The sequence below is a fragment of the Hemitrygon akajei genome, unplaced genomic scaffold (assembly GCF_048418815.1).
Source record: "Hemitrygon akajei unplaced genomic scaffold, sHemAka1.3 Scf000041, whole genome shotgun sequence".
NCBI classification, from domain to species: domain Eukaryota; kingdom Metazoa; phylum Chordata; class Chondrichthyes; order Myliobatiformes; family Dasyatidae; genus Hemitrygon; species Hemitrygon akajei.
Window position 1 is genome coordinate 4226302 of NW_027331927.1, and position 27898 is coordinate 4254199.

At 46.2% G+C, this 27898-nt stretch overlaps 1 protein-coding gene across 2 annotated transcripts in view; it reads right to left on the minus strand.

The window, feature by feature from the left end:
• The window catches only part of LOC140720360 (NACHT, LRR and PYD domains-containing protein 3-like), a 44127-nt gene extending 23827 nt beyond the window's left edge, over positions 1-20300 (minus strand). For both annotated transcript variants that reach the window (XM_073035230.1, XM_073035229.1), the window contains exons 1-2: positions 20182-20300; positions 5541-5701 (exon numbers count right to left, since the gene is read on the minus strand). The gene's annotated coding sequence lies outside the window, so the exon portion shown is untranslated. The remainder of the gene's footprint in view (positions 1-5540; positions 5702-20181) is intronic.
• Positions 20301-27898: the final 7598 nt, after the last annotated feature.

The window sequence follows — 27898 nt, forward strand, 5'->3', positions numbered from 1 at the left end:
GATGGAATGGGAACTCATTCTCTGCTTTGCTTCCAAAGGAACTTCAGAGCCAAACATGTGAGCACAGAACAGAAATACTCGCTCAACATCGCATAAACGCGGACAACTTGATCCCCTGATTTCTTTTATCTGGGTCAAAACATGTGTGGTATCCCAGGATGCAACCTCAGAGGGTCACAGCCCACACCGACAGCCTCGCACATCTTTTCCACGTCTCACAGTGGGTGTTCCCACATCTCACACCGAGAGATTCACGCTAGCAATATCCAGCCCCCGGAGACGTCTGCTTCATTGCGGAAGGAGGGACATCCAGCCCCATCTGTCAATGCACCAACCTAGACCGAAGCCCAGACACTGATAGTTCCATATTCCTGGAGCCCCTATCCCAAGATTCTATCTCAAGTACCAACTCTCTCAGGGCTCTTTGCTGCCGGTAATATGCGGCAGTGTCTCAGCTAATCCCAGTTCAAAAACTTACACTCCCACACCAACCCATGACGGAACTGGAGCCTGATGATCTTTTGTCTGGACAGGGATCCAACGAGAAACATGGGCATTGGGTCGCAAAGAGGGTGCTGATACATTTCAACTTGTTCCCACAGTTACATTGAGCACATTTGTTCATAATTTTATTGTTGAGTGCAGTGTAGCCCAGGTCAATTAGCAGCCACTTTCCCCATCGTGTAACAGGAACAAAATGTTTTAAATATAAAATTGAAAATATAGCATTTGAAACTCACTACAGGAGATTTTATTTTGTTCTTTTGATGCAGAAACAATTGACTGACTGCAAAATGTTTGACACTCAGAACAGAATTGCACAAATACAATCCTTACAATCTTCTTCATTCCATCCCGGATAGTAAATGCTCAAGGCATCCTCGTATCTGAAGCCACTCTCTCTCCGCACCATTTTGTAATGGTGATACTGAAATTCCAGTGGCTGTATTTACCCTTTCCAGGAGCATTCAGTAAATCTCCTGGTAGTTCCAGCTCTACTGAACTCTCAGCAATGTAGACGCTGGTCCAAAATAAAAGCACATTGTTGGATACAACACGCCTGCAATAAATGTCGATTATGTGTACAAGTGTCAATGTAGATTCACAGAGCCCTTAGAGCACAGACACAGGACTGTTAGTCGATCCAGTCCGTGCCATGGTCGGTCTGGTCCCATCCCCCTGCACACAGACCACAGCCCTCTATACCTCCCTCATCCATGTACCTCCCCAAATATCTCTCAAATACTACAATCGAACTTTCATCTCTCACTTCTGCTCTGTGCTGGTTCCGGATTCGTATCACCCTCTGAGTGAAGTAGTTCCCCCTCAGATTGTCCTTAAATGTGTCACTTTTTGCCCTGAATCCATGATCTTACCCAACCTTAGGGGAAAATGCCCACCTACATTCACTCTATTTATACCATCATAGATTTCTATATCTCTAGGGGGGTTCCCAACCTGGGGTCTATGGACCCTTTCTTTAATTGTAGGGGCAAATGGCATAGAAAAGTTCAATGAAGTAAATGGTGAACTAGAACACATTAGAATACAAAGATAGATCAGAAGAAAGATTGCTAATACTTATCATTGAGGTATCCTAAAACGAAAAAGCTAGAACAAACAATAAGAAATTTGGCACATGGCCTTTGCCCCTTACCAAACCTGATCAATGCGTCATGGAATGTATCCGATCGGGATATTTCCCGCCTTCGTACGGCTACTGCTCTGCCCATGACTACATGAAACAGCAGAGAACCGTGGACACAGTTGAGTCAAACATACAAGCAGGCCGCCCCTCCTGGTGTGGGAACATTGGCAGGATTCTGCAGAGAGTGGTGCAGACAGCCCAGCGCATATGTAGTTGTGAACTTTCCATGATTCAGGACATTTACAAGGACAGATGTGTATAAGGGCCTGGAGGATTATCGTGGACTAGAGTCACCCCAACCACAATGGCCATCAGCTGAAATAACCCACGTCGACATTTTCTCCCTCATTGGCAGGATTCTGCAGAGAGTGGTGCAGACAGCCCAGCGCATATGTAGTTGTGAACTTCCCATGATTCAGGACATTTACAAGGACAGACGTGTAAAAAGGGCCTGGAGGATCATCGTGGACCAGAGTCACCCCGACCACAATCTATTCCAGCTGCTACCATCCGAGAAACGGTTCCGTAGCATAAAAGCCAGGACCAACAGGCTCCGGGACAGCTTCTTCCACCAGGCCATCAGATGAAATAACCCACGTTGATTTAAGAGCACTCTATATTCTATGGACTGTTCAATTTATTAGAGATTATTACAAATTACTTCGATTGCACTTTGGACATTTATACCTTGGACATTTATTTTACGTAACGTAAAGATTGTTACACCTCATATTGTGAAGGATGTAAGAAATCAATTCAATTTAATTCAATTCAATTCAAACATGCTAATCGCGCCTTGTGTATCCCCATACAAATCAATGGCATGAACAATGAACTACAGAGGTCTCGATATTGACACACGTCACAGGCCTCCATTCGCAAAAAAAAAAAAAACATCTTCAATCATCTCCCTCTGTTTCTTGTTCTCGAGCCCGGTGTGAATCCACTTCGCCAGCTCCCTGTGAATCCCACGTGACCGAACCTTCCCGATCAGCTGACATGCGGGATCTTGTTACAGACTTTACCAAAGTTCAAATGAACAACATCACTGCCCAAATTCAACTAACTCCCTAGTTAACTCTTAAATAATCTCCAAAATACTTGACAGATATGATGTCCTATTGGGCAGTGTAGACGGTGATTTCCCCACAACCAATGCCCAACATCCTGGGATTTCAGCTTCACTGCAGACTGAGAAAATTCCGATCCCAGCTATCGAAATACCAACCTGGACTGAAGCCCGTATACTGCCAGTTCCATATCCTCAGAATCACCAGCCTAATATCATCACCCATTTAAAGACGCTTTGGTGCCGGCAATTTGCCGTGGTGTTTCTGCAATTTCCGATTCACAAACTAAGGTGGAATTGGAACCTAATGACCCTCTGCCGGGGCCGGTGCTCAGGCTGGTTCCCCGGTCTGTATAGAGGATGCGGATACACTTCAGCCTGATCCCAGCAGCTAAACTGAGCACATTTGATCACAATCTTCCTGCTGTGTGGGATCTTGCCCAGCACAGCTGGCTGCCATGTTTCCTGCAGTGTAGCAGGAACAAAATGTAAAATTATAAAGGAGAAAATGCTGGGAGCTCAGTACATCAGACTACATCTCTGAAAGGAGAAATGGTGGAAGACCCAGTTCCAGAAGCAAGACTGTCCAAGATGCTACTGATCTGCTGAGCGTTTCCAGTATTTTCACCTCCTTACTTTAAATGTCCTGCAACTGTATTTTCTCCCTCTTCATTTTAATGCACAGATAGTAACTGATTGCCATCCTGAACTGTAAATGCCACACCCACCCTAACTAATTTGTTAGTTCTGTGTTCATTCTGACCCTGGTGTAACACATCCCATACAGCCAATGCTCACAGCATCCTTTCCTCCCACTATCACTCTGTTACATTTGCTCCCGAGGCCACTGTCTCTACACTGAGAGGCGGTGACCAGAGAGCGATAAAAACTGCAACACTTGCTGCAGCTCTGACGAGCTGTTACCCTGGAAACAGAGGAAGTGGCTCACCGAAAAATGAAATAACTCAACTTCAGATGCTATGGGTTCCATTATGGCAAAGGTTAACTCTACAACCATTTTGTAACGGTGAAACTAAAATTGAAATGGCTGCTTTTACTCTGCCACGTGATGTGTTCAATTAAACCTCTGGCAGTCCTAACTGTCAAAAAAACAATTCTGGAAAAGATACAAGGCAAAACTTCACAGTGAAGACAAAGTTTGAAAGACAGATTGCTGAAATATATAGTTGCAGCAATGGGAACAGTCTGGACAGAGGTTGAATAAGATGCTTGATATATATCATTGAGGTGGTGGGATACAGGCTGGACAGAGGTTGAACAAGATGGTTGATATATATCACTGAGGTGATGAGATACAGTCTGAACAGAGATTGGATAATATGGTTGATATATATCACTGAGTTGGTGGGACAGAGGCTGGACAGAGGTTGAACCAGATCGGCAGGGGATGAGCAAATGGAGCCAGATGGGAGAATGGGATCAAGGGCGATCTCTGATGTTCCTCCCGCAATACACAGACGCTGAAATAATAGTACGCACGAGTAGATAACAGATTCCAATATAACAAAACCAGAACAAACAATAAGAATTTTGGTATATGTCATTATCTACTCGACACACTTTCTCAATGCACCGCAGAAAGTATCCCATCCGAAACTTCACATCTTCATATAGCTACTGCTATACTGAAATAGCGGAGAACTGTGGACACAGCTGAGTACATCATAGAAACCAACCTCCCCTCCATGGACTCTGTCTACACTTCCCACTGCCTCAGTAAAACAGCCAACATAATGAAAGATCCCCACAACCCTGAACATTCTCACTTCTAATTCTCCATAGGGGCGAAGATAAAATAGAACAGAAACATGCCACCGGGCTCAAGGATGGTGTCCATTCTGCTGTTTGAAGCGAACAGCGTGATGAGTGGACTCCTGACCTCACAGTCTAAATCGATGTGACCTTGCACCACATATCTACCTGCACTGCACTTTCTCTGTAACCAGGATGATTTGTTTTCCTCAATGTACTGCTGCAATGTATTGATTTGTGTGGAGAATACCAGAGACACGATTTTCACTCAACCTCTGTACATGGAAAACAAAATAAAGATTCCCCGTTCCTATCGTGTGGAAATATTAGACAGCCTGGTTGCTCCTTTGGAAATTCCAGAGCGATTGTGCACAATTCAGAGAAACCCAGAGAAATGAACAAGACTGTAATTCTCGTATGAATAGGGCCAGATATCGGGAAACACTGTCAACATTTCGGCGAGTCGTAGCAATGGACAGAAGATGGAAATAAACTTCCCAGTCCCCCAAGAGGACGTGAGAGATCTGGATCTCACTGTCCTGTCTGAACGGGGAAAGATGAAACTACTCATACACGTGGAGCAGTGTCCCGGGGGTCCGATTACTTTGTTTAACCCTCTGTCTGCAAGAACACAACAGCCCGAACGGCCGCTTCCAGTGTGCTGGAAATATGTAAAACAATTATCGACCCCAGGCGTCGATCCAGGTGAAATTTGGATCCGATACCGGGCCGGTTGATGGAGGTAAAGTTCACCAGGTACATCTTAATGGATGGGTTCAGTCTCCGCATCACCACCTCATCGCGCTCCTGGGACCAGAACACCAGGGGCTGAGTGGCGGCTCACCGCAGGCGGTTTGGTGTGAAGGTCCCATAACAGGGACCAACCACGACAGGTTGGATCCAGGAAGCGGGACGAGACCGCCAGTTCGGGGAAGTTGACGGGACTCTCTGCCCAACATCAGGTTCCCCGCTCCCGGGATCGGCTTCAGTACTCACCGATGGGAAATTGTCGGTCGCGTTCACCCCGAGTGACCGGTTATCAATACTCACCGATGGGAACTTGATCAATTTGTCCCGCAGACAGCGATCGGTCCACCGGCTCCCTGCCGACGATCCGCTTCAACAGAGAACGGAACGAAAACCACCGCCCATCCGGAGACTGTGAGACCGGGGGCTGGGCCTCGGAAGCGAAAAGCGCAGATGCTGCTGATCTGCGTTTGAAATGGGAACAAAAAGTGGATCAGGCGATGGGTGGAGGGTCTCCCGTCCGAACCGCTGACTCCGCTCCTCGCCCATCTCACACTGCCCGAGCTACCTGCCGCATTTTACACATTATTTCATATTTACACCAGCTACATTGTTAATTTTTCCCTCTGTATCTTCCCCGTCCCCATCTCTCCACCTCCCGGTTCTCATAGTTACGGGTTCAATTCCCATCCCGGTCCGATCCATAATTACCACCCGAAGAGGAAATGTGCAGGATTCATTGAAACGACTTCTATGTTTTTAAACACTAATTTCTATTCACATTCCTCCTGAGCCTCACTGGACAGGAACACTGAAATATCAATTAAGAAACAGCAAGCGGTGGTCATTCAGCCCCTCAACCATCAACAAGATGGCGGCTGCTTTCCCATCTCAGCCACATGTTTCTCCACGATCCTCATTTCCTCGATCCCTTCGGTCTCCACACATCGCCGGCCTCTGATTTATGTGAAGACCATCCCTGAGACTTCATCGTCCTCCAGGAATCAGTCTGGTCAATCTCTATAACAAATACTCTCTAACCTCTTCGATAATCCTCCATGGAATTAAATATCTTCTGCAGCCCACGTTACCCCAACCACACATCTCCCACCCCTGTCACTATTTCCATTGTCCCACCTCCCCCCCTCACCTGGATCCACCTCTCACTCTCCAGCTCTTGCCCCATCCCCACCCTTCACCTCTTTCCTCTGACTATTTCCCGTCCACTCTCAGTACAGAGGGAGGGTCTCGGCCCGAAATGTTGACGGTCCATTTCCATCCACAGATGTTGCCCGACCCACTGAGTTCCTCCGGCAGTTTGTTCTTTGGTCTGTATAACCCGTGTTAGTATGAGGAGCTGGATTTTACACCATATTCCAGGTACAATCTCAACAAAGCCCAAATAATTACTTCAAACACGAGAAAGCCCGCAGATGCTGGAAATCCAAAGCAACACACACAAAATGCCGGGGGAATTCAGCACAACAGGCAGTATCTTTGGACAAGAGTAAACAGTCGACATTTTGGACCACCAGCCTTTTTTCATTCCCGTGGAGGAGGGGAAGTGATCTGAATAAAAAGATCGGGGAAGAGACAGAGGCGAGCTGAGAGGTGATTGGTGAAGTCAAGTGTTGGGCGGGTCATGGGCTGGAAAATAAAGAATTGGAGCATTGTCAATAGGAGAAAGGGAAGGAGGGGACCCAGGGGGAAGAGACAGAGGCGAGCTGGAGGTGATAGGTGAAGTCAAGTGTTGGGCGGGTCAAGGGCTGGAGAATAAAGAATCGGAGCATTGTCAATAGGAGAAAGGGAAGGAGGGGACCCAGGGGGAAGTAAATAGCTGGTGAGCAGAAATGGAAGTTCAGAGTGGGGAATAGAGAAGTGGGTGGGGAGCGGAATTTGTTTACTGGAAGGAGAATTCAATATTCATACAATCAGGTTGGAGGGAACCCAAATGGAATATATCGTGCTCCTCCACCCACTGGGTGGTCTCATTCTGGCACAAGAGAAGGCCATCGGTCGAGACCTCTGAATGGGAATCCGAATTAAAATGTCTGACCACTGCAAAGTCCCCCTTGTGGCAGATGATACAGAGATGCACGACAAAACGGTCTCCCAATTTATGGCGGGTCTCACCAACGTAAAGGAGGACGCATCGGGAGCACCGGACACAATAGACGACCCCAGCAGGTACGCAGGTGAAGTGTTGGCTCACCTGGAAGGACTGTTTTCTGTCTGAATGGAGTTGAGGGAGGGGGTGTACGGGTAGGTGTAGCCCTTAGGCCGTATGCAGGGCTAAGTGGCTGGAGGGAGATTAGTGAGGAGGGATGAATGAACAAGGGAATTGTGGAGGGTGTGATCCCTGTTGAAAGAACAGAGTGGGGTGGTGTTTAGTTGTAAGATCTCTTTGGAGATGGTGGAAGTTGCAGGGGCTGAAGACGTGGTAGACAAGGACAAGAGGAACTCCATCACTAGGAGGGCGGTGGGAAGGGGTGAGCACGGACGTACTAGAAATGGAGGTGATGCGGGTGAGGACAGCATCCATAGTGGGATCAAGTTCAGCGGATGCAAGAAAACTGAGAAGAGTGAAGAGTATCTTAAAGATGATAGGTTGGGAAGAGGTATGGTCGAGATTATCATGAGGATCAGGAGGTTGATAATAGAAGTAGATTCACAATCTGTCTCCAGAGATGGAGACAGAGAGAGAGAGAGTGAGAGAGATCATGAAAGGGCACGAAAATGTGAGAGATCGACCAACTTATACCAAATAGCTGTTACAATAAGTTCACTGTACCTTTGAATTCTCTCCCTACCCACTGCACTTCAGTCTTTAAACACACTCAGTGTTTCCGTTTCTCCGACAGAACTCGGTGATCTCACATTCCCCACATTGGGCTCCAGCTGACCTGTTGTTCCCACTCACTCCTTTTGCCTCCGTTACCCCGAAACCTCTCAACAGCAGACACAGACCATAGAACAGTACAGCACCGGAACAGGCCATTCGGCCCACAATGTTGTGCCAAGCCAATTATATTTGAAATCAACTGTCCAACTAAACTAATTCATCCTGCCTACACAATTCCCACAATCCTTCCATTTCCCTCACGTTCACGTGCCCATCTAAATATCTCTTACAAGTTCCCATTATATCGGCCTCTGGCACCATCCTAGGCAGGACCTTCCAGCTACACCACTTTCTGTGGGGGAAAAAAAAACTTGTCTCTCACACCTCCGATGAAACAACCCGACCTCAATTTAAATGCATGACGTCCGGCTTTAGACATTTCAACTCTGGGAGAAAGATATTGTCTATCTACTCTCCCTTTGCCTATCATAATCTTATCAAGTCTCAGCCCAGCCTGCACCACTCTAGAGAGACAACCCAAGTTGTGATCTAAGGTTCCTGGGAAATGGACTTGTGTAGAACACTCAATATAAATTAATTCACCCAGAGAGTGGTGGATATGTGGAATGGACTGCCCCAGAAGGCAGTGGAGGCCAAGTCTCTGGATGCATTCAAGACAGAGTTAGATAGAGCTCTTATAGATAGCGGGGTCAAGGGATATGGGGAGAGGGCAGGAACGGGGTACTGATTGTGTATGATCAGCCATGATCACAGTGAATGGCGGTGCTGGCTAGAAGGGCCGAATGGCCTACTCCTGCACCTACTGTCTAATGTCTATTGAGACGCTGCTGGACTTTCTTTGCTATGGAGCTGGTGCTAAGGGACCTGGTGAGATTCTCCGCAAGGCTACCGAGGAGCCGTCGATGTTCAGCGGGGAGTGGTTGCTCCGTGCTCTTCTGAAGTAAACAACCATCTATTTTGTTTTGTTGACATTCAGACACAGGTTGCTGGCTCTGCACCAGTCCGTTAGCCACTGCACCTCTTCTCTGTATGCTGACTCGTCGTTTTTAGAAATGAGACCCGCCACGGTCCCCATAACACCTTGTCCCCATCGTATCCACCCAGACCTCAGCATTTCATCGAGGTTTCTGTTCCCAGAGTCACACTCTTCCATTGAGAACAGGCCCAGAGACACAAAATGCCCCAAACGTTTCATTCCCGAATCACTGTTGTGAACTTTGTAAACAATAACTCTAACGAGTTCATGTATAACAGACAATTTGGTGGCAGGATAATTCATTGAGAAAACCTCAGCCTGCACCACTCTATAGAAACGACCCAAGTTTTACGGTGAAATGATCCAAGTTTCCTGGGGAATGGACTTGTGTAGAACACCCAATTTAAATTAATTCCCCTGCAGGACAGAGTTTCCACAACCTCTCGTTGCTCATGCCCTACAACCTATATACAACCACCCGACCGGAAACCTGTTTTACTGCAGAAAGAGGAACATCCAGCCTCATCTGTAGAATCACAAACAAGGGCCAAAGCCAAACCCCTACACTGCCAGTTCCATAATCCTGGAGCCCCATTCCGGAATTTTAACCGAAGCACCAACACTCGGAAGATTCTTTCCTGTCGGTAATATGCTGCAGTGTCTTAGCTATTCCCAGTTCTAAAATTAACACCCCCCACCCCATTCCAAACAGAACGTGAAACTGATCAACATGTACAACAAGCTGGAGGAACTCAGCAGGTCGAGCAACATCCATGGAAACGAGCAGTCAACGTTTCGAGCCGAGACCATTTGTCGTGAGCGATAAAAATGTTGAACGCTCTTTGCAGCTCTGGTGGGCTGTTACCTTGCTGATGGAGAAGCGGCTCAGCAGAACTAACTGAAAATATGAAATATGGAACTCAACCTCACATTCTCTGGGTTTCATTATGACAAAGATAAATACTGAGCTTTCAGCCATTTTGTAATGGAGAAGCTAAAATTCCAGTGACTGTTTTACTCCTGTCTCGAGGTGCATCCTGTAAATCTGCTGGTCGTTCCCTCTCTGAACTTCCAGTAGTGCAGAATCTGTTCCAAAATAAAAACAGGTTCTTGAATGCGGTCTGTCTGCTGTATTTCATGTCCACTATAGGATATTTATAAAAGGCATCACACAAAATATTGTGGTGATAACTCTGAAATGTCATTCTTTGTTCAAATAAGTGGTTAAAAATTCCGTCATATTCTTGTGTCTGCAAGTAACTTATAACTACGATCAACCCCGGGCATTGATATGTGATATTCAGATCCTGCGACCGGACAGAATGATGAAAGAGAAGGTCCTCAGATAAAATTTAATGGGTTGAGATGGTAACCTCAGATCCTAGATTCTCCTGCTCTTGAAAACATCAGGATCAAGTCGCTTTTATTCTCATTTCTACAATAACCGCTGGTACAGTGCACAGTAAAAACGAAACAACATTCCTTCAAGACCCTGGTGCTACATGAAACGGCAGAAATCTACACTGGACTACCTGAAACAACACAAGACTGCAATGGACTTCAGACCTACACTGGAATACATAACGTGCACAAAACAGAGCAAGCCAGTACAATAATTAATAAACAAGACAACAGGAACAGTAGAGGACAAATTACAATATAATAATAAATGATGTAAATGTAAATGTAAGCCATGTTTTAGCAGGAATTGAAGAAGCAATGAGCAATTGCAAAGGCAGTGTGTGTGTGTGTGTGTGTGTGTGTGTGTGTGTGTGTGTGTGTGTCCGTGTGTGTGTGTGTGTGTGTGTGTGTGTGTGTCCGTGTGTGTGTCTGTGTGTGTCTGCGTTAGTGTCTCTGTGTGTCTGTGTGTGTGTGTGTGTGTGTGACTGTGTGTGAGAGAGAGAGTGCCTGTGTGTCTGTGTGTGTGCCCATGTGTGTGCCCGTGTGTGTGTCTGTGTGTGTGTCTCTGTGTGTGTCTGTGTGTGTGAGTCTGTGTGTGTGTTTCTGTGTGCGTGAGAGAGAGTGTCTGTGTGTCTGTGTGCCTGTGTATGTGTGTGTCTGTGTGTGTGAGTGTCTGTGTGTGTGAGTGTCTGTGTGTGTGTCTGCGTGTGTGTCTGTATGTGTGAGATTGTCTGTGTGTGTGTTTCTGTGGGTGTCTCTGTGTGAGACTGTGTGTTTGTGTCTGTCTGTGTGAGTGTGTGTGTGTGTGTCTGCGTGTGTGCCTGTGTGTGTCAGACTGTCTGTGTGTGTGTGTCTGTCTGTGAGACTCTGTGTGTGTGTGAGTGAGAGAGTGTCTGTGTGTGTTTGAATGTCTGCGTGTCTGTGTGTGAGACTCTGTGTGTGTGTGTCTGTATGTTTCTGTGTGTGAGACTGTGCGTGTGTGTTTGTGTGTGTCTGTGTATGTGTGTGTGTGTATGTGTCTGTCTGTGAGTGTGTGTGTGTGTGTGTCTGTGTGCCTGTGTATGTGTGTGTCTGTGTGTGTGTGAGTGTCTGTGTGTGTGTCTGCGTGTGTAGGTTGGCGTCAGAGTAGACTCTGGGAATTTAGGAGTCTAACGGCTTGTGGGAAGAAATTGTTACATAGTCTGGTCGTGAGAGCCCGAATGCTTCGGTGCCTTTTTGCAAATGGCAGGACGGAGAAGAGTTTGTGTGAGGGGTGCGTGGGTCCTTCACAATGCTGTTAGATTTGCGGATGCAGCGTGTGGTGTAAATGTCCGTGATGGCGGGAAGAGTGACCCCGATGATCTTCTCAGCTGACCCCACTATCCGCTGCAGGGTCTTGCTATCCGAGATGGTGCAATTTCCGAAACAGGCAGTGATGCAGCTTCTCAGGATGCTCTCAATGCAACCCCTGTAGAATGTGATGAAGATGTGGGGTGGGAGATGGACTTGCCTCAGCCTTCGCAAAAGGTTGAGACGCTGCTGGTCTTTCTTTGCTATGGAGCTGGTGTTGAGGGACCAGGTGAGATTCTCCACCTGGTGAACACCAAGAAATTTGGTGCTCGTAACGATCTCTACGGAGAAGCCGTCGACGTTCAGCGGGGAGTGGTCGCTCTGTGCTCTTCTGAAGTCAACAGCCATCTATTTTGTTTTGTTCACATTCAGAGACAGGTTGTTGGCTCTGCACCAGTCCGTTAGCCACTGCACCTTTTCTCTGTATGCTGATTCGTCGTTCTTGCTAATGAGACCCGCCACGGTCTTCATAACATCTTGTCCCCATCGGATCCACTCAGACCTCAGCAGTTCATCGAGGTTTCTGTTCCCAGAGTCACCACTCTTTCATTGAGAACAGGCCTAGAGACACCACATGCCCCAAACGTTTCATTCCCGAATAGGTCTTGTGAACCTTGTAAACAACAACTCTAACGAGCACATTTTCATGTATAACAGACAATTTGGTGGCAGGATAATTCATTGAGAAAACCTCAGCCTGCACCACTCTATAGAAACAACCCACGTTTTACATTGAAATGATGCAATTTTCCTGGGGAATGGACTTGTGTGGAACACCCAATTTAAATTAATTCCACTACAGCACAGAGTTTGTTCAACCTTTCATCATAACTCATGTTCGACAACCTCTATCCACAACCCGACCGGAAACCTGCTCTACTGCAGAAGGAGGAACATTCAGCCTCATCTACAGAAGCACAAACCTGGGCCAGAGCCAAACCCTAACACTACCAGTCCCATAATTCTGGAGCCCCATTCCAGGATTACAGCCCAAGCACCAGCACTCCCAGGACTCTTTCTTGTCGGTAAGGTGCTGCAGTGTCTTGTCAATTCCCAGTTTTAAAGTTAACAATCCCTCATCCCAAACAGAACTGGAACCTGATGATGCTTTCAATGGTCAGGGAACCGGGCTGTGGGTCACCAGCTCTTGTGGGCTGTTACCCTGGTGTGGAGAAGCGGATCAGCAGAACTGAAAATATGAAATAAGGAACTCAACCTCACATGCTGTGAGTTTCATTATGACAAAGAAAAATACTGAGCTCTCAGCCATTTTGTAATGGGGAAGCTAAAATTTCAGTGGCTGTTTTAACCCTGTCCCGAGGTGCCTCCAGTACATCTGCTGGTCGTTCCATCTCTGAACTTCCAGTAGTGCAGAAGCTGTTGCAAAATCAAAACAGATTGTTGGATGTTGCCTGTCGGCTCTAAATGTGCACGATGGGATATTTACAAAAGACGTCACACAATACATTGTGGTGATAATCATGAATTTCACTCTTTTTCCCATTAAGTGGTTAAATATTCCGTTATATTCTTGTGTCTGCAAGTAACTTATAATTACGATCAACCCCCGGCATTGATACAGGTGCAATTCAGATCCTGCTACCGACAGAATGATGGAAGGGGAGGTCCCCAGATACAATTGAATGGGTTCAGATGGTGACCTCAGATCCTAGACTCTCCTTCTGTTGGAAGCATCTTGTCCCCATCCAATCTACCCAGACCGCAGGATTGCATTGAGGTTGCTGTTCCCAGAGTCACCGCCCTTCCATTGAGCACAGGCCCGGAGACACTAAAAGCCCCTCCTACACTATTTTTTTCCATTCCAGAATCACTCATGAACTTTGTAAACCACAACTGTATTGTGCACATTTCCATGGATAACAGACAGTTTGGTGGCAGGATAATTCATTGAGAAAACTTGTGGTTTTCTCACCGCCCCAATAACTGTCACAAAATTTCTCCTGAGGATCAGCGTTCTCATCTACCAATGGAGCCGAAAGAGATGGGGAGATTTTTACTAACTTCTCTGTGCCTATATTTACCTGGGAGTCGGGCCATGGATTGTATACAGATTGCACAACAGGTGCTTGCTGTGTTGACATGAATTAGGATGGATGAATACCCAGTGCCTGACAAGGTGTCCCTCGGACCTTGCGGCAGGCTAGCGTAGAGACTGCAGGAGCCCTGGCAGACAAAGGTTTCAAAGGCACATTTAATGTCAGAGAAATACATACAATATACATCCTTGGATAACATGTTGCTGGTATTTAAGGAACTGAGTTACAGGGGTTCGCAAACTTCTTTATACCATGGATCCCTAACAATATCCGTGGGTTCCGTTGCGAACCCCTGCTAAATGTATGCAAACTATGATGGTATAAATAGGGAGAAGGCATGTTGGCGTTCACCCCCTTAGGTTGGTTGCGTGGGTTTAGGGTGAAAATCGAACTATTTAAGGGGAATCTGAGGGAGACTGCTTCACTCAGAGAGTGGAATGCGGAATCTGGCGATCTGCGGAGCGTTTCCTGTATTTTCTCCCAAACTTTTTTTAAATTTCATACAACTGTATATTTTTCCTCTTCATTTTATTGCACAGTTTGTAACTGATTGCAAAATGTCGGCAACACCCCAAGCTGTGTAAATGCCACCCCGTCCCACCGTTTTGTTATTTCTGAGTCTATTCCGGACCTGGTGTAATACATCCCGTACAGTCAATGCTCACAGCATCCTTTCCTCCCACTACCACTCTGTTACCCTTGCTCTGCGATGACCACAGAGCCATGAATATGTTCAACACTTCCTGCAGCTCTGGTGCGCTGTTACCCTGGAAACGGAGGGAATGGCACTCCAAACTTAACCGAAAAGGGAAATAACAAACTCTACATCATACGCTGTGAGTGCCATTGTGACACATATTAGCACTGCAGCCATTTTGAAATGAAGAATCTAAAATTGTCAACAATTTCCCATTTTTAGTCTAGATCTCCCGCATTTTGAGGTTCTTCCTGTTTTCCATCGACTGAGAAACAGGGGCAGTGGGGGCGGGGTGGATTTCCACACACAGTTTGAACATCAAACTCACGGGTCTATTTCTGTTGCAAACACGGAACAGCCCATTTACTCTCAGCCTCTTTCTGAGAGGGCTGGAATGGGAACTCATTCTCTCCCCAGATTAGCAGTCATTAATTCCAATGGAACTCCAGAAACAAACATCTGGGCTTAGAAAATAGATACTGGCTCAACACCTCAAAACCCTGAGCAGCTTCATCCCCGGGTGCATTGCACTTGGACCCAACTTCACAGGGTCACACAGCTGAATCTGCTACTCACCGACCCCGGAAACCTGCCCGCCCCAACAGACAGGATCTCCCGGTTGCCACCCACTGCGACTCTGCTTCAAATTCCCATTCGGATATGTCCCTACATGGCCTCCTCTACTGGCATGATGAGGCCATCTCAGGTTGAAAGAGCAACTCCTCATATACTGTCTGGGTAGTCTCCAGCCCCTTGGTATGAATATCGAATTCTCCAACTTCCGGTAATTCCTTCCCTCTCCATTCTCCATCCTACGTTAACTCAGTCTCCTCTTCTAGCTGCCAATCTAATAATTCTGCCTTCTTCTGCTGCCCATGGTACTTTCCCTTTACATTCCTTCTTCACCTTTCCTGCCTATCCCCTCCCTGCTTCCCTTCCCCTACCCCTTGATCTTCCCTCTGATAGGTTTTTCACCTGGTACCTACCAGCCTTCTCCTTCACACCCTCCCTCCATCTTCTTTATACGGCCCCTGCCTCCTCCTTCTTCAGACCTGACGAAGGGTCTCGACCCGAAACGTCGACTGCTCGTTTCCACGGATGCTGCCCGACCTGCTGAGTTCCTCCAGCGTGTTGTACGTGTTGATTGGACCACAGCATCTGCAGTGTACTTTGTGTTTACTATCCAGAAGCCTCAGACATCGTCCCCACATCTCACAGCGAGTGGTGTACATAGAACATAGAAAACCTACAGCACAATACATGCCCTTCGGCCCACAATGCTGTGACGAACTTGTACTTCTTTTATAAATTATAAACCCTTTACTAAATTTCATCAACATACCATAGAAAGTATCCCAACAGGATACTTTACGCGTTCGTACTGCTACTACTTTACTCATGACTGCCAGGAACTGTAGAGAGCCGTAGACATTGCGAAAACCAGACTGCCCGCCATGAGCTGTGTATGAACTTCCTGTTGTATCAGTGAAGCAGGCAAAATAAACTCACAGTCCTGTCCATTCTCGCTTTCCACCTGGGACGAAGATTAGACACTCAGTGGAAAACACAAATCACCAGACTCAAGGACGGCTCCCAAACTGCTGCTATAAGCAAACTGAATGGACCTCAGCTAGATAAGATGCACTTTAACCTCACAATGCAACTTGCTATGACCTTGCCCCGTATGCCAAAGTGTGCTTTGTTTTCTCTGAAACAATGATGTTTTGCTACACTCTGTAGCTCCACTTACCCTATATCACCTGAATGTTCAGTTGTGCTCTATTGATCTGTATGGATGGTATGCAAAACAATATTTTCATTGCACCTCGGTGAATGATAAAAACAAACAGATTGCCCAATTTAATTGTGTGGAGATCATGGACAGGTTGGGCCAAAATTTCAAAAATAAAAAAAAACTGCCAAGGCGTAAAGAGACTTGGGAGTGCTTGTGCAGTTTTCCCAACAGGTTAGTATACAGGCTGAGTCGGTGGTGAAGAAGGCAAATGGGATATTTGCATTCATTTCAAGAGGACTATAATATAAAAAGAAGGATGTACTGTTGAGAATTTATAGAGTCCTGATGAGGCAACACTGAGAGTATTGTGCGCAGGTTTGGGCCCCTAACATGAGAAAGGATGATTGAAATGGAGAGGGTTAAAAGGAGGTTCAGGAAAATGATTCCAGGTTTGATTCCAAAGAACGTGTTCCCGTGATGTACCGTTCTATGTTCTAAGTTATGTCCTATCTCCATTCAACCATACGATATAGGAGCAGAATTAGGCTATTTGGCCCATCGAGTCTGCTCCGCACTTTCATCATGGATGATCTAATTTTCCTCACATTCCCAATCTCCTGCCGTCTCATCAAATCCTTCCATGCCCTCACCATTCAAGAGCCAAACAACCTCTGCCTTAAATATATATAAAGATCTGGCCTTCATAGCTGCCTGTGGCCAAAAAATAAACAAACAAACAAACTTCCACAGATTCAACATTCTCTGGTAAAAGAAATCCCTGCTCGCAATATTCTAATATGGGCCCCTCTATTCTGAAGTAGGGTCATCCGCTCTTATTGTATCCAACCAAAGGAAACATTATCTCTACATCAACTCTATCAAAGCTTTTCACCATTCGATAGGTTTCAATAAAGTCACCACTGATTCTTCTGAATTCCAGTGAGTACTGGCCCAGAGCCATCAAACGCGGTTCACATGAGAAGTCATTCAATTGTGGAATCGCTTTTGCGAACACCCTTTGAACCCTCCGCAGTTTCACCACATTCCTTTCGAAGATGTCCAGACCTGCTCAGAATACCTGCGGCCTCACCAGTGTTTTATACCGATTCAACATCACATCGTTGCTTTTATATTCTAGTCCTCTTGAGATGAATGCTAACATCGCATTTGCCTTCCTCACCACAGACTCAACCTGCAAATTAACCTTCAGGGAATCCTGCACAACGACCCCTAAGTCCCTTTGCACCTCAGTTTTCTTTTGTACTTAGAAAATAACTAACCCTTTCGTTCGTCTGCCAAAGTGCATGACCATACATTTCTCGACACATTGTTCCATTTAATTGCCCAGTTTCCTGTGTAAGTTGCCCCTCTACCAATCTTCGTTCTGTCTGCAAACTTTGCAAACAAGCCATCAATTCCATCGTCATTAGCATATGATGTAAAAGAATCGTTCCCAACAAAGAACCCTGTGCTTTATCAATATTAGAATCTTTCTTGTAATACCGTGATCTCGTAGCTTGTTAAGCAACCTTACGTGTTGAAGCGTAACAAAGACCATCTAAAAATCCAAATACACAGCATCTACCGATTCCCCTTTGTCTATCCTGCTTGTTATTTCTTCAAAGAACTCCATCAGATTTGTCAGACAAGACTACGGCCTATTTTCTGACGGGTTTCCAAGTGCCCTGAGTCCACATTCTGGGGTACCCGCCATCAAGTCCAGGTGACATATCTAATGTCAGACCTTTCAGTTTCCCAAGAAACCTCTCTCTGGTTTTGGTAACTTCACACACTTGATGCCCCCTGAGCTTCCAATATACTGCTAGAGACTTCCTCCATGAAGATCGGTGCAAAATACACCTTCAGTTCATCCGCCATTCCTTGTCTCATTTACTACATCCCCAGTTTGCAGCGTTCTGATATCCAGTCGTGCCTCTCTGTTACACTTTATGTATCTGAAGAGGCCTTTAGGAACCTCTTTAATGTTATCGGCTCGATTACTTTGGTGTACTACCTCTGCTTTTTTAACAACTTTTGTTGCCTTTTGTTTGTTTTTACAACCTCACCAATCCTCCAACTTCCCACAGATTGCTGCTCTGCTGCCATCCCTGCGAGTGATTCTGGCCAATTCCCCTTCCTGCCTCGGCAATTCCCTGTACACCACTGCAATGCTGGTACTTCTGTAATATCGATACGTCTGTCTTTAGCTTCTCCTTCTGGGGTTTCTATTTGACTCCCACTAGCTGACTGTAGGGGACAGTGAGAGGGACTTTCCAAACACGGATTGAACACTAAACCCCGGATTTACTGCTGCAAACACGGAACTGCCCATTAACTCACAGCCTCTCACTGTGAGGGAAGGAGTGGCAACTTATTCTTTCTTTGCTTCCAAAGGAACTCCAGAACCAAACATCTGAGCACAGAGCATTAATACTAACGCATTACCTCATACTCCTGGGCAGCTTGAACGACGGGTCCATTATATATGTATCAAAACCTGTGTGATGTCCCAGGACCCATCCTCACAGGGTCCCAACCCACCCCCAAGATGATCACACATCTTTCCCCTGTCTCACACAGTAATCAGTATTCCTCCCAACCCGTGACTATCTGTCGGAGACGTCTGCTTCATCGCGGAGGGAGGAATGTCCAGTTCCATCTGTAGAAGCAACAAGATCGGGCGAACACCAAACACTGGAAATTCCATGTTCCTGGACTCCTCATCCCAGGATGATAACGAATGGCCCAGCACTCCCAGAGCTCCTTTTTGCCGCTAATGTGCTGCGGTGTCTCAGCTATTCACAGTTCAAAAAAAAAATAGCACTCCTACACCAACCCATGACAGAATTGTAACCTGAAGGACCGTTGTCTGGACGGGGATCGAGTTGACTTTCGGTCCGTGATTTACAAAATGGCCCCGGATACATTTCATCATGTCTCTGGGCATATTATTGATTATGTTGTTGTTGAGTGGAATCTACACCAAATCAGCTGGTCGCCCCTTTTCCCGTAGTGGAACAGGAACAATATATTTCAATATTAAACGGTAAATATAGCCCTGGAAACAGAGTATAGAGATTTTTCTATTTTTTTAATTCTAAATATTGACCGACGACAAGATGTTTGTGACATTCTAAAAAAAAGATCTGCATAAGTACAATCACAAGATTCATTAGTCATCTGTTCATTCCAGCACAGACATTATATATTCCATAATTCCATACAGTAAATGCTCAAAACACCCTCGAATCCACACTGGATCCTGTGGCCACTGAATTTCTGCTAAAGGGCTGTGTAGAGTGATAAAAATCTTCAACACTCCTTGAAGCTGTGGTGGGCTGTTTCCCTGGTGACTGAGGAAGAGGCCCACCAGAACTAAACGAAAAAAGGAAGTTACATTCTCAACCTCACATGCTCTGAGTTTCCTTATGACCACAATGAAATCTGAACACTCTGCCATTCTGTAATGGTTAAACTAAAATACCAGCTGCTGTTTTAACCCCTTCGAGGTGCAATAAATCTGCTGGCAGTTCCAGCTCTACAGAACTTCAGCAGTGCAGAAGCTGTTCCATTGTAGACACCGGCTATCGATCCAGGTCAGGTTTGGACCCGATGCGGGACTGGGTGATGAAGGTAAAGTTCCCGGGATAAACCACAATGGATGAGTGCAGCCTCGGTATCACCGCCCCATCACGCTCCTAGGACCAGGGCAAGAGGGGCCGAGCGGCGGCTCATCTCATTCGGTATGTTGTGAAGGTCCCACAACACAGACCGACCCCGGCAGGTTCTGTCCAGCAAGCGCAGAGAGGCCGCCAGATCGGGGAAGTTAACTGGATGCAATACCTTACATCAGACGTCCACACTCGGGACCTGCCTCAGTACTCACCGATGAGAACTTGTTTTCACGCCCGTACGGTGAACCCTCCCCCGGATTCCCGACTCTGGGGGTGATGGTCGTCTCCTAATCCGGACCCTACAGACGATCCGCCGCCGCCGCCGACCCGCTTCAACACAGAACTGAAGGAAAGTCAGGACCGTAATTTATTTCATCAGAGCTGGGGGCGGAGCCTCGGAAACAAGGCAGATCTGCGGTAAAATGGGAGCGGGAAAAGGGCTCACGTGACTTTCACATACATGTACGTCCATGAAATTTTGAAAAATTTTGCAATTTTCGCCGTCAGCTCAGAATCTGACAACAAAACTTCCTTAAGAATATGCGAATATATCACAGATCTTGTAGCTATGTTTAGATTGTGACGAGATCTGAAGGATTATTCTAAAGCTGACTGTTCCTTTAAACGAGAGAGAGAGAGAGAGAGAGAGAGAGAGAGAGAGAGAGAGAGAGAGAGAGAGAGAGAGAGAGAGAGAGAGAGAGAGAGAGAGAGAGAGAGAGAGAGAAAGAGAGAGAGAGCGAACAGCTTGTGTGCTAATTCAGCAGTAGGGAGACAGAAAGTCTGTGAGTTGCCTTGGAAACTGAAAGGCGGAGCTATGTGATGGACAGCTGGTGTTCAGCACTTGGAGATATATACAAGGTCGTTGACTTTTTAATCATACACACACCAGAGACACACAAGACACACCACAGGAGACACACACCAGAGACACACAAGACACAGCACAGGAGACACACAAGACATACCACAGGAGACACACACCAGAGACACACAAGACACACCACAGGAGACACACACCAGAGACACACAAGACACACCACAGGAGACACACGACCCCAGAGGCCAGGAGGACACTGGTGAGCTTTGTGTGCCCACGACAAGGGCGGGGTTTTTACTCGCTGTGTGGACGGAGGGGTGACCGGTGCGGAGATATTGGTGTGTTTAACCCTGGTCTGGGGTTGATAGCTCCACCACAGAAGACGGCATCCCCTTTTTGTGGTCACAGTCGGTGATTGTAAGCTTAAGGAGCAGGAGGAGGACGTGAGGATCGACATCGGCATTGGAAGACAAACCAACACTCTAACTCTCTCTCTCCAACTCTACTCAAACCAAATTCCAGAACTGAACTGATCACTTACCATCCCACCGTGAGACTGTATCACCCAATCACCTGAGCTGGGGAAGATTGGGAACCTGATATTGCATACATATACTTTGTTAACCTCTTTACCTTACCTTGTTTTATATCACTTTATTCACGTTGTTACTAAAATATAGAGTTCATATAGAGTTTATAACGGAAGACTCCGACTCCAGGTGTGTCCATATCTGCTGGTTCTTTATAACACGATACAGGATATGAGTAAATCGGGCACTCGTCCCGGAGATGAACAAAAACTGGTGGGAGCCATTCTAAAATTTGTTGGGGGCTTGATTGACTAGTTGATTTGATTGGGGAAATTCCCTTCCGATTTGTGTGAGAGGATTATCAGCAGAAATGGAGTTTGAGGTTAATACGTTTGTGGCCGAACCAACCCAGGAGGCGCTGGATGATGCTAAGAGGGATGTGCTGTTGGGAATTGCTCGTCAGTTAAAGGTTAAGGTGACCACTCGCATGAAGAAGGCTCAGATACAGCTGTTAATAGCACAGCATTATGTAGCCAAGGGGAAATTTGAAGAGGAGGTGTTGGGAATGTTTGCTGAAGGTAAAGTACTTACTGAGGCTGAGGTTCACCTTCAGTTAGCAAAACTGAATTATGAGTATGAGTTGAATTTAATTGTGATCATTGGCATCACACACACAGTACTGTACTGGTTAATGTTTATTGGTCAATGAGTATGAGAATGGGACACTTCCTGCTCGGGTGGTGGGAACAACCAACTAGAGTATTCAGAGCGAAAGTGGTCAGGTCCTCCAGGAGAATTAACCTGCCGAGCTGTAGGAACGTGGCAGTGGGAACGTAGTACAAGATTAGTTTTTGTAATAAGGTCACACTTCTCTGAAAGCAATGGCACTACATTCCAAGCACACAGAGCAGCCAGAGCACAGCTCCTCCCAGTGTTTGCACAGGCCAGAACAAGACTAGAGTACAACGACAGTTATGGATCAGAATATAACACTGATGACACAGAGCTGGATAATCCCAGTTTTGTGCTGTACCTCTGATAAATGAACCCCACCAGCTCTGTACTGTTGGGGCGGAAAAATGGATGAACCCAGACCCCAATAAACGCAACACTGCTCTGTGAAGTCTCATATTTTCAGCACAAATCATTTGCTGTAGAGATAAAGACATGAACATTTCAGTGTGAATTCACTGCCGCCCATGCCCAGCCCGCTGAGTACACCAACGACCTGCAACGCTGCAAGAACACAGACCTGTGCAAACCAGCTCTGGACTGCGTGGACACTGACCAGTGTAGATCCAGCACGGAACCGCAGGGAGTTGGATAATCAGAAAGCAAACTCTGCTGCAGCTCAGCGTGTTGAGGAAGAGGAGGGTGTAACTATCAAATAAACATACGTGCCTGTACAAGAACATTCAGCAGCTGATTGCGAGGACAATGAACTTTACAATATCCAGATTTTCAAAGCCAGGACACAGACCTGTACAACTCGGAACACTGTGAAGTGACCACGATGAACTTGGCACACCCAGCACTGTACTCCACCCTGTGCAACACTAACACTGGAATTCACCGACACCATCAATCACCTCCCTCCCTCTGGGCAGCTTTCCAGAGTTGATAAGGGGGGACCTTGAGATGTTATGCGCTTCAATTTCCAAATGTTTTTGAAATGCTAGCAGAAGAGAAATAAATAAATGTAGCCAGCTTATGAAATTATAAGAACACCAGAGTAGTTTGCAGTTCGGCTATAATTACCCAAATATTGACTGGAATTGTTAGTGTAGAGACTACGAGGAGCAGTATTTGTTGGCAGTGTCCTGGAAAGGTTTTCCAGCATTTATAACACGTCATATTTCAGTTTGTGCAGATTTATGACGTCAGCTAAAACTCAGATTAACATCTACGGGTGTGTACTGGAGAACATCGGACAGACTGCATCATGATCTGGTACGGAAACACAAATCTCTTACACCGGCTGAACTGCCCGCTCCGTTTTACCATGGTGATACCCATGTCCCTTTCCCGTCCTAGTAGGATAAAACCCTAAAGAGCAGCCAGTGTTACACACGCCTTGGTCGAACTTAACTTTCACAGCCCCACAACCTCCATGTTGAAAATTGACACATTTAATCTTGTCTTCAGTCCGAGGGTGATCGTTAGCTCGTTTCTCTTCCAACAAAGTCCGTTTCACTGGACGAGTCTATGTTTCTGTTTCAGACCTTGTAACAAAACCTGTCACGTGACGTACACTGACAAAAACGGGAATGGAATAGATAGATTGATAGATAGATAGATAGATAGATACTTTATTCATCCCCATGGGGAAATTCAACCTTTTTTCCAATGTCCCATACACTTGTAGCAAAAACTAATTACATACAATACTTAACTCAGTAATAATATGATATGCATCTAAATCACTAACTCAAAAAGCATTAATAATAGCTTTAAAAAAAAGTTCTTAAGTCCTGGCAGTTGAATTGTAAAGCCTAATGGCATTGGGGAGTATTGACCTCTTCATCCTGTCTGAGGAGCATTGCATCGATAGTAACCTGTCGCTGAAACTGCTTCTCTGTCTCTGGATGGTGCTATGTAGAGGATGTTCAGGGTTTTCCATAATTGACCGTAGCCTACTCAGCGCCCTTCGCTCAGCTACCGATGTTAAACTCTCCAGTACTTTGCCCACGACAGAGCCCGCCTTCCTTACCAGCTTATTAAGACGTGAGGCGTCCCTCTTCTTAATGCTTCCTCCCCAACACGCCACCACAAAGAAGAGGCCGCTCTCCACAACTGACCTATAGAACATCTTCAGCATCTCACTGCAGACATTGAATGACGCCAACCTTCTAAGGAAGTACAGTCGACTCTGTGCCTTCCTGCACAAGGCATCTGTGTTGGCAGTCCAGTCTAGCTTCTCGTCTAACTGTACTCCCAGATACTTGTAGGTCTTAACCTGCTCCACACATTCTCCATTAATGATCACTGGCTCCATATGAGGGCCTAGATCTCCTAAAGTCCACCACCATCTCCTTGGTCTTGGTGATATTGAGACGCAGGTAGTTTGAGTTGCACCATATCACAAAGTCCTGTATCAGTTTCCTATACTCCTCCTCCTGTCCATTCCTGACACACCCCACTATGGCCGTGTCATCAGCGAACTTCTGCACATGGCAGGACTCCGAGTTATATTGGAAGTCTGATGTGTACAGGGTGAACAGGACCGGAGAGAGTACGGTTCTCTGCGGCGCTCCTGTGCTGCTGACCACCGTGTCAGACCTACAGTCTCCCAACCGCACATACTGAGGTCTATCTGTCAAGTAGTCCACTATCCAATCCACCATGTGAGAGTCTACTCCATCTCCGTTAGTTTTGTGCCTTAAGATCTTGGGCTGGAGGACATTAGATTCATGCTGTAATGGCAGGTGAATCACGTCGGAAAATGCGCGAATGCTCTTCGAGGTTGAACTGCAATTGTCGAACGAGGCCGTGCTGTAAAAGCAGATGAAATACTGGTAAATTGTCATCGACTGGAAAGCAAAGGTCACTTTTGCGGTCATTAAATTCCATGGATGAGTAGGGTTGGGATATTGACAAAGAATGACGGGGTTCTTGTTTACTGATGTAGAGAAAGGCAAGGACATGGGATTTCAAACAGGAATGAGGGTAGGGAACGGGTAGAGTAATGTGCATTTCAACACATTCCGAAGACCAGCCCTCACGAACCGAAATGGTCATGATGCAGTGACGTATAATTATGGTCTAATTAGAGAATCATAAAGTTTGGATGTAATTGCAGTGAAACCGCTGCAGAAGGGTTTCATCAGGAAGTTGCTGAACATGAAACATTTCAGATATCAGAGGAGAATCTATCGTTCAATTCTTGAAACGGAGGAGGAAGAAGTGTTTCATAAGGAAGTTTAAGAAATATTAGAGACATGCTGGTGTTCAGTAGTGTTAACTACTTCTCCATATCAAGTGCATCTAATATGAAGGCATAGGTTTATCGGATCTGTAAGTTTTGGCATTCGTTAACGGAAGGTGTTGAGTGTCTTCAGATGTAGGCGTTTGACGCAGCGATTTAGTTACCACTCTGCGACCCATGCTACTGGTAAAGCTCATTCCACTGACCTTCGATCTACGTTCCCCGCCTGCGGCGTTCTCCACTGGCATCGCGAGTCAGAGCGAAGAGGACACCTGATCATCTACCTGACCGGCTGGCAAGGATCGGGAATGAACTGCAACGTCTTTTGTTTTTACACCGGCCGAACTGCCCTCTCGCTGCTTCCATGGCGATGCCCTGTCCCTTTCACGCATCTGATTGAGCCACGCTGAGTAGGAATATCCATCCCTAAGTAGGAATCTCCATTCCTGAGTAAGAATCTTCATCCTTGAGTAAGAACATTCATCTCTGAGTAATTATCAACTCTCTCTCTCTCTCTCTCCTCTCTCTCTCTCTCTCTCTCTCTCTCTCTCTCTCTCTCTCTCTCTCTCTCTCTCTCTCTCTCTCTCCTCTCTCTCTCTCTCTCTCTCTCTCTCTCTCTCTCTCTCTCTCTCTCTCTCTCTCTCTGTAGCTATCTATCTATGTATACACACACACACATACATACATATAGCACATATATGTCAAACTCAAGGCCCGCGGTGGAATTAGGAATTATCTTTGGCCCGCGAGATAATATCTAATTACTATTAAAGCTGGCCCCAGTAATCGAAGCGCCTATGGCGTATGATATGGCTAATGCTGAGTTTATTCAGGTACCAGGTTTTCAGGGTTTTTAGTGTTTATTCGGCAGTCTTCTTCATAAGAAACGGAATTTGTAAAGTGAAACACTTTGTAGTTATAGCAGAGACTGAGACACATGAGAGCAGGCTGAAAAAACGGAGGCAACGAAAGCTGCGTTCGCACGCGTCCGATTGATCCGGCCCGCATGAAGCTGCATTTTGCTCAATCCGGCCCGTGACCTAAAATGTGTTTGACACCCCTGAATACGCGCTCGTGCGCGCGCGCACACACACACACACACACACACACACACACACACACACACACACACACACACACACACACACACACACACACACACACACACACATATTTCCACTCCTTGCTTCGTGTCTCGTTCTTTGCTGATTTGTAGATTAGGTCTTTCTGGTCTGCATAACTCTGTCTGTCTATCTACCTATCCGTCTGTCTGGCTGCCTGTCCTCTGCTGTCTGTTTTTGTCTGTTTGTCCCTCTAACTATATGCTGCTGTGTCAGATATTGCGAATTTGATGGAGAGGGTTCCAGAAGGAGATTATCAATGAGAAGCACGTGTGGAGTTTGGAAATGATTATTTTCTCAGTCTTACTGGAGCGATTTACCAAGGCAGACTGACTGTCATGATCCGTTAGCCAGCGGGTCGGTCACTAGCAATCTCCCACTTGGGCCCCCAGATTTAACAACATTGATGATATATTATTGGAGGGACCTCGAGTGCAAAAGGTAAGTGAAGGTTCACATGATCTGGCTGAGAAAATGAAGCACTGCGAGCGGATAAACAACTATAATGAAAACTCAAATTTTCAGCCCTAATGTGGCGTCTGAACGGACAGAGTAACAACTTACAAAGAAAGATTCAAGAGAGCATGAAGATTAACTTCAAGCACCCTTCAGTTCCGAACCAGGGAAGAGCTCCAGCGTCATTTTTCCAACATAACAAAGACTGCCATCCAAGTCTCGACACTACATTCCGCCGGAGAATGGTTAGATGCCGCTGTTCCTTCAAGAATCAGACTGCAATTGTGGCCTGCCACCTTTGCTCTTGGGAAGTCTGTACCTAAAGTTCGCCTACTGAGTACTGAGTGCTCCCTTGTTCTCCCCATCCATAGCTCTCATCCGCATGATCATAAGGCTCCCCATCTCCCCTTATCCCTTTCTCCCCATCTCCCCATCTCACCATCCGGTAGAGTAGCAGCACCTCCCCCCACCATACCAGACGTAACGCAGCCCGTCAGAATACTCTCCAGAAGTTTTTTTGAGTTCATTCGTTAATCTCTTAATGAAGTGCTGTATAGCCGCTGTCTTGCCTTCTTTATAACTGCATCGATATGTCGGGAGCAGGTTAAGTCCTCAGAGATCTCAACACCCAGGAACCTGAAACGGCTCACACTCTCCGCTTCTGGTCCCTCTATGAGGATTGGTATCTCTCTCCTTCCTAAAGTACACAATGAGCTTTTTCGTCTTACTGACGTTCAGTGCAAGTTTGTTGCTGCGACACCTCTCAACTAGTTGACATATCTCACCCCTGTTCGCCCTCTCGTCTCCATCTGAGATTCGACCAACAATGTTAGCATTATCAGCAAATTTATAGGTGGTATCTGATGTGCACATTTGTTGACTCGATATGCAGACGGATGTAAGGAAGATCGAGGGATATGGACAGGGTAGGGAGGAGGGATTAGAGTTTGATTGCCTTTGATTAGCTTTTTAGCTGGTATGGCAATACATAGTGGGCCGAACGTCCTTTTCACCTGCTGTATATTTTTAAACTCTATGCTCTATGATATCTGTAAACTTCTTCTAAATCTTCTTTCCATA